The sequence below is a fragment of the Fukomys damarensis genome, unplaced genomic scaffold (genome assembly GCF_012274545.1).
Source record: "Fukomys damarensis isolate Sample0158 unplaced genomic scaffold, DMR_v1.0_HiC HiC_scaffold_12, whole genome shotgun sequence".
Taxonomy (NCBI): domain Eukaryota; kingdom Metazoa; phylum Chordata; class Mammalia; order Rodentia; family Bathyergidae; genus Fukomys; species Fukomys damarensis.
In genome coordinates, this window is record NW_022900924.1 from 36,535,309 (window position 1) to 36,548,310 (window position 13,002).

General features: G+C 33.6%; 1 protein-coding gene across 4 annotated transcripts in view; it reads left to right on the forward strand.

Moving 5' to 3' along the window:
* Naaladl2 (N-acetylated alpha-linked acidic dipeptidase like 2) overlaps positions 1 to 13,002 on the forward strand; it is an 853,454-nt gene that overhangs the window by 836,583 nt on the left and 3,869 nt on the right. The gene's annotated exons all lie outside the window — the stretch shown is intronic.

Below are 13,002 nucleotides of genomic sequence, written 5' to 3' on the forward strand. Positions count from 1 at the left end.
ATTATTACATATGAGAGTCCATATCAATATATGAAGCACTGAGAAAAATAAAACTCAAAAATCACAAAATATTTTAGTTGAATGAAAATTTGTTCATCCATATATAATGAGATAGAATGAGTGTATATTTATTCTTGAAAAATACAAATACATTTTCAGGTGAAATTATTCACATGAATATTAATAGTTCAGATACTACTCAAAATTCACCTTATAATCACTTAACTTCTGAGTCTGAAGTCTGGTATCTTTAACATTTCATTTCAACAAACTGGTTATTTGCTTCATTCATGAGTTCATCGATTTAGCAGACATTTCTGTGCCTATCCTGTTCTGAATATTATATCTGGAACTAGATACTTAAAAAATGAAGTACTTTCTCTTTCAACTCACTGTGGAAGTTTTGTTAGTATCTGTTAGCTGAGTTAGTTCATTGGAATCTATAATCATGGATGAAATTGCTCTGAGGACTCCATCAGAAAGAATCAGAAACCCATCACCCGTGTGTTATTGTACGAAGACACTACAAAGGTCAGTTGTGAAGAAACCATATGTTGACATTATGGTAGCCCCTGGGGACTAGAAGAGTAGCAGCAATGATTGAATGGGACATTAAACAGTGGATTAAAATTGAATCCAAAATATTTTCATAAAGTTAGCATAGCAGCCTTCAGTCTTTTTGTTCATCCTTAATCATTTTCAGCTATGTCCTTTTCCCTCCCTTTCCTTTTAAGATAAAAAATTACCTTTTCAAAGCGAACCTGGTGTTGTGGCTTGTACCTAGATGGTAAGTCATTCCCTTAGGGTTGGATGAATTCCTTTGTCAAGTGAAGGAACTAGTGATTGCCTGAGCAGCAGCATCATAGAAGCAAGCTCTCCCCTGTTTTCTCTAACTCTGACCTTCTCATGCTCTGAGCTTTCTTCTCTAAAGATGTCCTAAGGATGTATCAGAAACGTCTTAAGTAGGTAGAGTCCTTTGATCTCAGGCTTCTGCCCCTTAAAACTTAGAGATTTTAATTTTTAAAAAAAAATTAACCTTTCTACGATATTCCATTACAGCAGCAGAAAATGGACTAAGACTCTCTCAGTGATAAGATTCCGATTAGTACTGTTTCTCATTTACTTTTGTCTTCCAACAAAATAGGAAGGCATTTAACAGAGAGACAATGAGTAAGAAAGAAACAGAGCCAGAGATTTTGAAGCATCTCCTTGAAGGTCATATTCTCTCTCTTTTTTTTTCTTACTTGCTTTTGGTTCAGTGTCTTTGTTATGCTCAGAAAAAGCTATTCAACCCTGTATCGTTACATCAAAAGAGACACAGATTCTAAGTGTTCAGAGTGGGTGGACAAGTGTTTAGTATCTTTGATAAATTACCCCTTTTGTTAGAAAACATCCTCAGGCAAGTATCTCTGACAATCAAACTTAATTTTTGAAAGGAAGCTATTGTCATCGAGTAAGGAGGAAAACTTATTAGTTTTTTTATTGATAAACCTGTAAATTACTGTTAGTTTGGTTTGGGTTGTGCTGTACTCTGGCAGCTTGAAAAATGTTTATTTGTTTCTTTGGAAACCTTTTCTAACAATCTGTCAGCCATGAGTTTCAAGCTTAATCTTTGTTGGAATATTGTTTTAATATAAGTATAAAAGTACATAAGATAGTGAAATTAGAACCCTTTCAAATCTGTACTTTTCTAAATCTTGGCTTTCGTACTCAAGCACTGTGGGTGTTCAGCAAATTAATCTGTCTGTGCTCTTCAGTTCTTCCCCAAAAAGAAGTAATAATAGAGTTCCTGTTACATTGTTTCGAGGATTTTATGAGTTTAAATGTGCAAAATTGTTTGAATGTTTTGAAGCATGTATCGGATGTTCAGTAAGGATTTAACAATTATTATTATCGTAATTACTTCATCAAAAATGTTCAGTGTGTACTTCTTAGAAATGTGAGATGTACAGTTATCAAGAAACTATATTCTAGAGGAGGTGTGCCTAAGGAGAGACAAGTATCCATCAGGAGGTCTCAATTTTGCCCAGTTAATGCTATGATAAAATCATCAGCCACATGCTATGGTTGTGTGGAGTAGAAATCAAGGAACTTTGCTTGGGCTTGCTGACAAGCTAGAAAAACTTTGGCTCCTCTTGGACTACACCTAATTGATGCTATAGTTCATCCACACTACAAGGAATCTCTTCCCTTATTATTACTTCTAAGAGTCAGTAGTTCAATTCAAGCTCAGAAAGAAATTCTATTATTAATTTCCCACGGTCCTTTACAAGTTACAGAAAAGAACCCACTCTTATCAACTGCATATTAACTTCATCATACATATCCCCTAAGTTTAAAGTTCAGCATAATGTCTTCACGTGGGTTGGCATTTCTGTACCTGCATATCATTACTATTGGCTATCTGATTATTCTAACCTGTGTACACCTTTGTAATTTAAAAAAATGTTATTAGTACATATTCATAGAATAATCACATTCCCCATAGAGGCTGGTAAAGCAGCCTTTTGTCTCTGTGACATTTTTCTGACTGACAAAACAATACTGTCCTATAAAAGAAAATCTAAAGTTATTTGGTTTAAAAAAAACCCAGAAATATAGAGGAAAGAAGTCATTCTTTATGAAGCAGAAATAAAGGAGAAATGGTTCCAAACCACTGTCAGAAATAGGTTTTCTCTGAGATGATGCTTTCTGGGCTAATAAAACCACAGGAGGGCAAAGTTGGTTTGGCTTATCCTCAAAGTTTTTATTTATTCACAGCTGTTCAATAGTAACAATTGTTATCACTGTACCTCATCTCCATTTGAAAAATGAAAAACAATTTTCAAATTCTATTACAAAAGGTAAAGCAAAATTTAGTTAGCTCTGTGGGGGTGGGTAGAAAGATTTGATGAAATGTTTTTTATGTGTGCTAAATTTTCTTGGATACAGTGGGACTCCATGGTTGTAAATATTTTTTCTTCTATTTCTTTAAAAATATAGGATTTCTTGTGTTTGTCTTCTCTAAGTGTTACAAATATCAACATTTTGTAATCTAAACAACATGACTATCAATCTAATATATTTTGTGAAATTCAAAAAAATCATGTCACAGACTGGCATTTTTATAACTTAGACTGTAAACGTATTCTACTACTAGATGACTTGTATTTTATATGGCTCAGAATTCACTGAGTGGTACTGTTTTCCAAATATTGCATCATCATGTCTGTGGGAACATTTGTTAAACATAGAAATAAGTGTCAAGATGACTTGTATTCAGACACTGAGTGGTGGGAATTCATTACTTATCTTTCTCTCAATTTAGGGCCACAGTTCCAAAGGGTCCAGTTAAAAGATATCTGTAATATATTTTTTTTACTTAACAGAATACCTTTAATTATGTGATTTCAAGTTAACAGTTATAAATATGAGAGTCTATAAATTATTTTATTGTTTATAAACCATTTCACGTAGACTGTTTAAACCTAGTATCTAACTGGCACTTAATACTATGCTAGAATTTGGTGAAAAAATACAAATAAACTATGATCATCTTCCTCAAGAAACTCACATAAGACAAAGAAGAATTTTTTTAGGAGAGTAGTAGTTTAATTAGGTTCTAGTAACAGGGGAACTCAAAGGAATTATGAGATTAACCTGAGTTCACCTACCTGTATTATTTTTTGTACATATTAATTATTGCACTTCAAGAAAGAAGGCAGAAATGGATTGCTAGATAACTCCTCCCATTGAATAAAGTCACTAACATCTAAAGCTAGTTTGTATTTCAAATAGTGACACATATCTCCCAAAAGAACTAACTGAAAGAGTAATTAATTAAAGTACACATAAATTTAATTGTTTTCATTAAACATAACTTCATTGATTACAAACAGCTTGGGACATTTCTTAAACAATGACCATAGAGTATAAAACATGTAGTAAATGGGAAATTTAACTAACATTCAATTAATCCAGGTTTTGCAAATAGGAAAACCCAAAAACTTAAAATATAAAACGATTGCTCTGAGATAAAAATACAGGATTTGTTCTGGATAATAAATATATCATTTAAGATTTGTATTTCAAAATCAACCAAATAATATCATGCTTTATTAATATTAGCTTGAGGGCAAAGTGAAGGCATTGACCTGTTGAAGCTTCTGACTAGGTTGAAGATACTCAATGCACAATTTTTTTTTTCCAGCTTTAATTGAGTTTATTGGTACATTTTAGGGATACAATACAGTTACATTCATTGTTGGGATCTTGTACCTCTACATGACAGGTCTTGATTCTCATTTTTTCACCTTACCCCTGCCCTCCCGTCACCCCCTCCTCCCCTCCCCATCTACAAACACTTTATTTCCATCTTTTCATTATCTCGCATTTTTTTCTTTTCCCTTATTACCCTTCCCCTACCCGTCCCACCTTCCCTACACCTTTAGCTCCTTTCTTCCCATTTCTAAATGTCAGTAACCTTATTAGGATCTTATGTATTATGATGCACAATTTTTAATGGAAAATTACCCATGAAACTATAAAGACTTTCATAGTTTAAGGAATTGTTACAGGTATTAACATACTAAATATTCACTTTGAAAATGTGACAGAAAATTAAAATTGTAAATGAACTGTGGAACTGTTCTTAACTGTGTAAACTTACTCACAATTACTGTCTTAGCTGTTTTTGTTGACATAAGGAAATAAAAATGCTATGAGTTTAATCTGTAATCAAAGGAATGCATAAACAATTATACAACTTTAAAAACTCAAATCATCGCATTTGATGAAAGGGTTAATAATTTTTTTTCAAAATGCCAATGGTAGATAAGCAAATTTCTATTAACTGTATTTAAATCATTGTGTTAAAATTAATGGTAAAAAAAAGTCTGATTTATGAGTGAATAGAAAAGTCAGTTTTATGCTTAGGGAACTCTGAGAGGAGTTTCATTTATTTTCACTATTGCCCAGAAGTGTCAAAGGGCTAAACATTTTCCTCAAACCTGACACAAATTACGTGTATGTCTGATTATTGCAGTCAGAAAGAAATAATGTTTAACTTAAAAATAAATAACTTTATGGGTAATATTATGTTTATATTGGTTTAGTAAACTGTGTAATAGTTTACTGAAGTGATTGGAAACATTGAGAACAAGGCAAAAGAAACTGAATCTGAGCGGATATTGACAAGATCCTGCCATGGAATAGCAGCTAGGACACTAATGTTTGAGATCTCACCCCTGTTGCCTCTGCAGTGGGGAAAACCCGTCCATGGTGGCAGCAACTCTACCTCTCCTCATTTAGGAATAATCTTTAGCACGTCCTGTACCTTTGCTTCAGTTCTTTAAGAATTAAAGTCCTAAGAGAGGTCACCCACTTGGCAGAGCATGGCCCACATGCCTCACCCTAACTCAGGCGCAAAACGCCTGAGCCCAGTAGTCCCCTGGAGGGAGAGTTATCCTCTGTTTCTCACTAAGCTCTATGATAAGGGCCTCTCCCCATATAGGACATAGGTTCTAATATCATATTATCAAAAGTAACTTCAGAATAGCAGACTCGCAAATATCCATCCATTCCAGGTAATCTCAACTCTCAATTTTACTAGATTAAGAGACTACTGAGATATTTGAAAAGCCTCACAGTATTCGATTGATTTTCAAGACTAAATCTTGAATACTATGCTCATTATCCAAAGCAAGCCATGTATTGTTATTTTAAAGTGATCAATTTCAAATGTTAAGCTATAATAGTGCACAAGATCCTAATGGTATAATTGATAATGTGAACTAAGAGGAAAAGGGCTAAAGATGTAGGGGAAGTGGAAAGGGTAGGGGAAAGGAAATAAGGGAAAAGAAAAAAATTAGAAAATGGAAATAAACTATTTGTAAATAGGGAAGGGAGGAGGAGGTGAAGGGAGGGCAAGGGACAAGGGGAAAAATGAGGACCAAGACCTGTCATGTAAAGGTACAAGATCCCAATGATGAATGGAACTGTACTGTATACCTAAAATGTACCAATAAACTCAATGAGGAAAAACAAAGCGAATGTTAAATAAATGAATTAGCTAAATCACTTAGGTTAAAATACAATCATATCTGTAGTTATTAAATACAATGACTGTAACTTCCATCAGGAAATATCCTTATAGTTTTCTCCCAAACCATGAGACATACAGTGAGTTCCATTTAGAATTTTTTTTTCTCTCTCTCTTTTTTTTTTTTTTTTTTGTTGTTGTTGTTACTAGGGATTGAACTCAGGACCTTGTACTTGCAAGGCAGGCACTGTGCCACTGAGCTAGACCCCCAGGCCACCATTTAGAATATTTATAGACTGTAGCACATGATCACAGACTATATAGTGCAGCATACAAAGACTAAATTTCATAATGTGAAAGACCATTACGTAAAATATATAAAGATTATATGGTATAAAGCATAGTGAAGCAATATTTTTAACATTTTAATATAAACAGAATAAACAAAAAACTTAAATATAAAATTACATAATTTCATAAAATAATAATTTAAGCTTATTTATTACTCGGCTTCCAACACAGATAAAACTTATCTTTTGTAACCCCAAGCACCTACTATATGTGGTACCTTAGTTTTTTTAAGTGTTTGGTAAGGGTATTGAATAAAATAAGCTCCAAAGGTCAATATTGGCTCAATTACTCACTTCAATTGATATACCTAAGTTACGAGCTTTTGCCTTTAGGACAGAACTTTCCAAAAATAAATCATTCACATCCTTTTTATTCAAATCAAATATAAATGAAAATAAAAGCTGAATTACCCATTTTGTTTGATTTTAAGGGAGGCCTGAGTGTTACTGTTTACCAAAGGTAATGAAGGTAACTAAGAGAATATTGGGGAAAGGGGAAACGCAAATATTTAAGGCATACAGTGAAAGGAAATGCATCCTTATTCATTGTCAAGGGGCTGCAGGGTGTTCATGTGAAATTGTCTTTGGAGTGTCACACTGTTGCCTACTAAGAGGAAGGTGAAGTACTTAGAGATAAAGAATACAAAATAAGAATACTTTTTAGTAGAGTTATTTATTGAGATTCAAGTCATACAGTTAGGAGTAAGATGGATAAATGAAGGCAGTGAAATGGAAATAAAAACAAACCAACCACATCAGTGTGAAAATACTGATCAACAGTATTAACATTTTCTTTAAGTCCTGGAAGGGTCTAAGAAATTGTGATAAGCCTTCTCTGATTTCTGTCCTTCCTTTTAACTAAGCAGAATATAATTTTTACTGGTGGTAAATAGCCAAGCACTCTGGGATTCGAGGGAAGTCTTCTGGGAAAATCCTAAAAGATATCTTCTTACTCAGAAAATTTTTCTTGAAAAACAGTGTGGTTAGGTGGGCTGAGAAGACTTGACAGGAACCATGTAGAACACGGTTCTATAGTTTTCTACTGTATTTTATACTTAATCAGGTGGGAATATTTTTGTCCATTTCTTGGCATGCAACTCAGCAAAATTACCTGTATTATTTTTTCGAAGTTTGCTATAGTGGCTTTCTTAGCTACGACTCTGTAAGACAAAAATGCCATGGAATGGAAGAGTATACCTCTGGGGTGGGAGTTCTGGTCATTGAACCCAGGACATTGCATATGCTAAGCATATACTCCACCACTGAGCTATATACCTCAGTCCCAATTGTATCTAAGTCAAATAATCTTGTCTGTCGATATAAATTTAGGGATTCCCTGTTAAGTATAGAATACAGTTCATATAATTCCTAAAAGAATTAAAAACAATTGCAAGAAATTAAACTGGCCTTTTCTCTCTGTCAGCAGTCTGGTTTGCAAGACATGACTTATTTAGTATGATTTCATTGAGGAGTTTCTCAACATGTGCTATAATGAATGTTAACTCAGTTTTACAATGGGCGGTGTCCTGTGTCTATTTATGAATATAAGAGAGAACATCTGAAAGGGAGTCATCATCTCATCACTAATTTGCAAATTCACACACATGGAAATGACTCATGAAGATCTTAGACGCCTTTGTCTCAAAATTCATTTTTTTCCATTTTCTTTTGCCTTAGTTGAATGGAAAGGATTTGTCAGTTGAGTAAAGATACTTCATCTCCTTCACTGATGCTGCTGGGAGTTATTAATTAGCTTTCTGATTTTGGCACCGCTCTTTCCTGGTCACCGTGATGTGTCATTGAAACAGACCCATTAAAATGAATGATGTGTGTTGTAATTTCATTAGTGTCATCAATAAAGTATTATGCTTTCCTTTAGCAGTCTCTTTGTGTTGTGTGTGGATCAGGATGACTGTATGAATTACATTTATAAGATCCAAATTGTTACAGATGAGGGAAGATAGGCATGAGGGTGGAATTAATGTTATTTTAAACATGATAACTACTAAAATGATTTCAATTAAATAATATTTTAATTAGGTCTGATGTCTCCACATGCCATATTGAGATCATGTTATGCAAATGCAAATCAGACGGTGATTTATTGAATTAGATCTATGCTAACAGAATCCACCCTATCTCTGGGAAACTTTTCTAAATTTGACCAAAGCAGGAGTGATTCACTAAAGAACACAGCTGTAAAGTACAGATTCTGGACATGGAAACTTCAACTGCACTTTCTCACTTTTCTTTTCACTATATTTTTCAGCCAAGCATGTGACTTTTCCCACACTAACCTGAAAATACTGGTGCATAATTGGGAAAAAGAGACGTGTTTGTGCACCCTAATATGGTATATTCTGTTGAAATCTTTAAATTTTATTTGACTAAAGTTTAATTTTGATATACTACATAAGAATACAAAGAGCTTTTGTCTTAGAAGATTCCATCAAAATCATTGATCTAATTAAGATATTTCAAAGGCAAGAAGCATTTACATATTTAAAATGGTAGGATACTAGTTGTGCTCCTCAAAGATGATCATGGGGTATTAAGGGTTAATAGATTAATAATATGTAAGAAAATTTTCAGAACTAAAAATTATGAGAATGTCTGGGGTAGAATTTAAACCAGGGCCTTGGTTTTGTTTTTGTCTTAACTCAAACATTAAAAATAAAATAATGGTGGTACTTTTTCACAAAAAGATCCAAATGCAGATATTTATTTTTGCCAGTGGGAAACTATACCATTTTTAGCATACTAAGGGGAAACTGGAAAAGATGAGCCACTTCTGAAAATCAGTAGGAGAAATGATCCTTCTGATGAAAATTTAAAGATGTTTTTGTTATTCTCAATTTATTTTTCAGGTAATGCAATATATCAAAATGAAAAATGTATTTCTGCTGTTAAAATACAGATAAACTAACCTAAGTTGTGGCAGCACCGAACCCAATTTGAAGATTTTCTCTTAAATTAAGATGCAAGCATCCTAGACAGTGCAGTTAACTAGACTCTCGCTATCTGCAAATTTATTCTGATTTGTATCCAATTTGGTTAGAAATGGATGAGTGTTTATTGTACATAATAGCTTGCTACAAGCCTACTACTTGAATCATGTAGCATATTGAGAATGTGTTTAGCTCTTTGTGGAATTTCACAAACCAAAACAAGGTCCATTTCTATTCACATAGCTCGTCTGCAGTCATTATAAAAGCATATTATTGTACTGCTTAGTAGTTAAGAAAAGTAAATGTTGGCAGACACCAGACTTCATTGGATTGGTCTGAAAAAAATGCACGTATTGCTTCCTAGTTAAAAAGTAATAATAATTATTGTATATCTTAAGCTTATACAAGAACATTATTTATAAAAATGTACTGTTATTTTTCTAATTTGTCTTCCTTCTGGATGAGTTATAGTATTTATAGCTAAAATTTTTATAAATATATTAGATACTGTCTATGCTTGAAGGAATTCTCACCAAGGGATAATCCTGTAACCTTTATGAATGTGTTTTATTAATATCACCTAATTAAATTAAGTATTAATAATATGCAACATTTAACACACCTAGAACTGTACATATAGGAATGTATTTTATGTCAGCTTTGATAAACTGGAAAAGTTACTCTGACACTGTGAAAATCACTAAACATGTATGTTCATAATATACCAACTGTAATAGTACAATTCACTTAAGCAGTAGTTCTTGATAATAATGAATATGAGCGTGCTAGGAAATACATTGCAAAGAAAAAGAATGTTTAATATAGTTTAGGAAACTATCTACTATACTTTTAAAACCAGAAAATATTTTTGCCTTCTAATTATTCATGATTAAATGTGGAACTGATAAAGCTGGGTGTGGTGGTGTATGCCTGTAATCCCAGCACTCGGGAGACTGAGGCAGGAGGGTCGCTGTGAGTTCGAGACCAGCCTGGGCTACATAGTGAGTTCCAGGTCAGTCTCAACTACACAGTGAGACCCTGTCTCAAAAAAACAAACAAACAAACAAACAAAAAATAAACATGGAACTGATAAAATGGGGAGAGATGATTCAAAATTATTATTTTAAAAGAATGATTAAAATGTATTTTAATCGACTTTATCTTTATGGAGACTGTTAAACCACTTTCCGTTATATAAAAACTTATATGTATATGTGCGTGCGTGCGTGTGTGCACGCACGCACATGCGTGTGTGTGTGTGTGGTTTTTGCATTTTTATTTATTTTATTTTACTCCAATTCTCACACTATTCTTTGTCACAAAAAAATCATATGGGCATACATACAGTATACGTGTTTGTTTAAAAGCTTGACTATTAATTTAAATAATATTTCAAAGTATATTGGCCCTAAAAACCCACTTTCTCAAAAAGAAAAACTTTCTTTTTTCAATTAAAGTTACAGCTTATGTTAGTGTGAAAATGCTAATTTTTTATAGGTTCTGTTATGTAGGAGAATACACGAGATTATCTTGGGCAATTTCATCTCCATTTTAGAAAATTCCTGAGTTGATTCAAAGTTCTTTTGTATTATTTGATTTCTTTTAATTTTTCTCCTTTACATCTCACTTTTATGGTGAGACACTAATACTTAGGAAAACTTTTATAAAATGTTTAATTAATGCTCTCTATGTTTTAAAAACTTAAAAATTTTTAGAACTCATATATTAAGGCATGTAAAATTTATGTGTCTTGCTAGGATACCATGCAATGAGTTGATACATGTATATAATGTATGATGTTTCCATCACATTAAGCATATTTACTTCTTCAAACATTTTTCATTTTCTAGAGTATAACTTTCAAAATCCTGTCTTCTAGCTTTTGAAACACCCAGGACAGTATTGCAGTCCTATGGGCAGCCCCCAAACCCCGCTATGCCGCCTGGGAGAACTTCATGTTCCAATCTAACTCTATCTTATTACCTACTGATCAACCTTTACTCGGCCCCCTCTCTTTACCTGTTTTCCACAGTGTCTAATAATCTTCAAAGATACAGTATCTGTTGGTCTTATATTCTGATTTACAATAGAAAATAGCCTGAATTGTACCAACATTATTCAGGGTCTCTTAAATTACCGGCACCAAAATTCACCTGATACAAATTTAAGTGAAGTAAACCACCAAGACTCAAGTACTGAATTAGACCTGGTAATAAATAATATAGTCTTCAATCTGAAGTGTAAAGCAACGTGACCGCAGTGTATCCTTAAAAACATGCATCGTGGTATGACAGCAGAAAGGACAACACCGGCAAGGCAAAGGGAATATCAGAGAAAGTTTTATAAGTAGAGAAAAGAGATGATGTTCAGGGTTCTGGCTTCAATGATTAGGCAGATTTCTGTGCCTGTTACCCCTCACAGAGCGCATAGGCAGTTCGAGAGAGACGGAGGTAGACCAAAGGAAAGACAGGAAATGATTATCTAAGTCAAGGTCAGTGCAAGGAAAAGTGTAAATGAATTAAATTGTGTGTTAGTCACTCTTTCCATCTCAAGCTCAGCTTTCACTGTGTAACTTGTGTCTCTTTCATTTTTCCAATGGACTAAGAGGTCTTTTTGTTCTCCAGGCTGGCTTTCTGTCGCAAGCAGAGATTACTTCACAGTAAAATCTAATTATCTTTGTCTTTTGCTTAGAACCTTTCCTTGGTTTCCTATGAGAACCAGCTTAGTCTGCTTCCCTTGATATGGCAGGCCCTGTGCAATAAGACTATGGTTTGCCATCTAATTTCTTCTCCTACTGATGCCTACTCTGGCCTAACGCTCGCACTGATTCTACTGAGAGCACCATGCTATTTTGTAATTTCATGTCTTTGCATATGCTACTCCTCTTGAATAGGTTGCTGTATTCATCTCTTCTAAATCCTTTCTTTTCATAAACTTTTGTAACTGATAACTTCTAACGTCTTTCAAGACACATTTCAAATATTCTCCATGACGAAGCTTTCTCTGACCTTTCCCCTCACCTGTAATCACCAGCCCTTCTGTCTCTCCTCTGCCAATTAGGCAATCGTACTTCAATTATTTACAGGTCTCCTCTTCTAACAGCATGGAATTTCAGCTGTAACAAGAGCTATGTTGTAATGAACATTAATAATAAGCTAAGGATGCATAACTCCATAACAGTCCACCAAATTTCATCTTTCTATCAATGAATAAAGGTGATTGTCTTAGATTTTCTCACACCAAATTCCTTTTGGCCATTTGGCTAAGTTACCGAACTCCAACTTCTTATTCCACACCCCTCACTTACAAGTAGGTGACCTTCTACATGTCAAAGATACATGAAAGATGAGAGAATAGTATAAAGAATTCCATTACCCAGTTTTGACAATTACTAGTTAATGATCAGGATTTTTCCAACATACTATCTATAATGCCACTCTCCTTCCTTTATTCTTTAAGAGAAAAATCTCAATAATAGCATTTGATCTGCAAAGTTACTATATATATTTATGGAAGACAAAGACACTTTCAGAAAAGGTCCTAATGGTACACCTATCACATCTAAAATATTCGCAATTGCATTATATTCACTTAATAATTAGTATTAAATTTTGTACTGTTATTTATATTTTAAACAGTTTGAATACATACCTAGAAAAGTCTATAATTGTTGACTGGAATATAT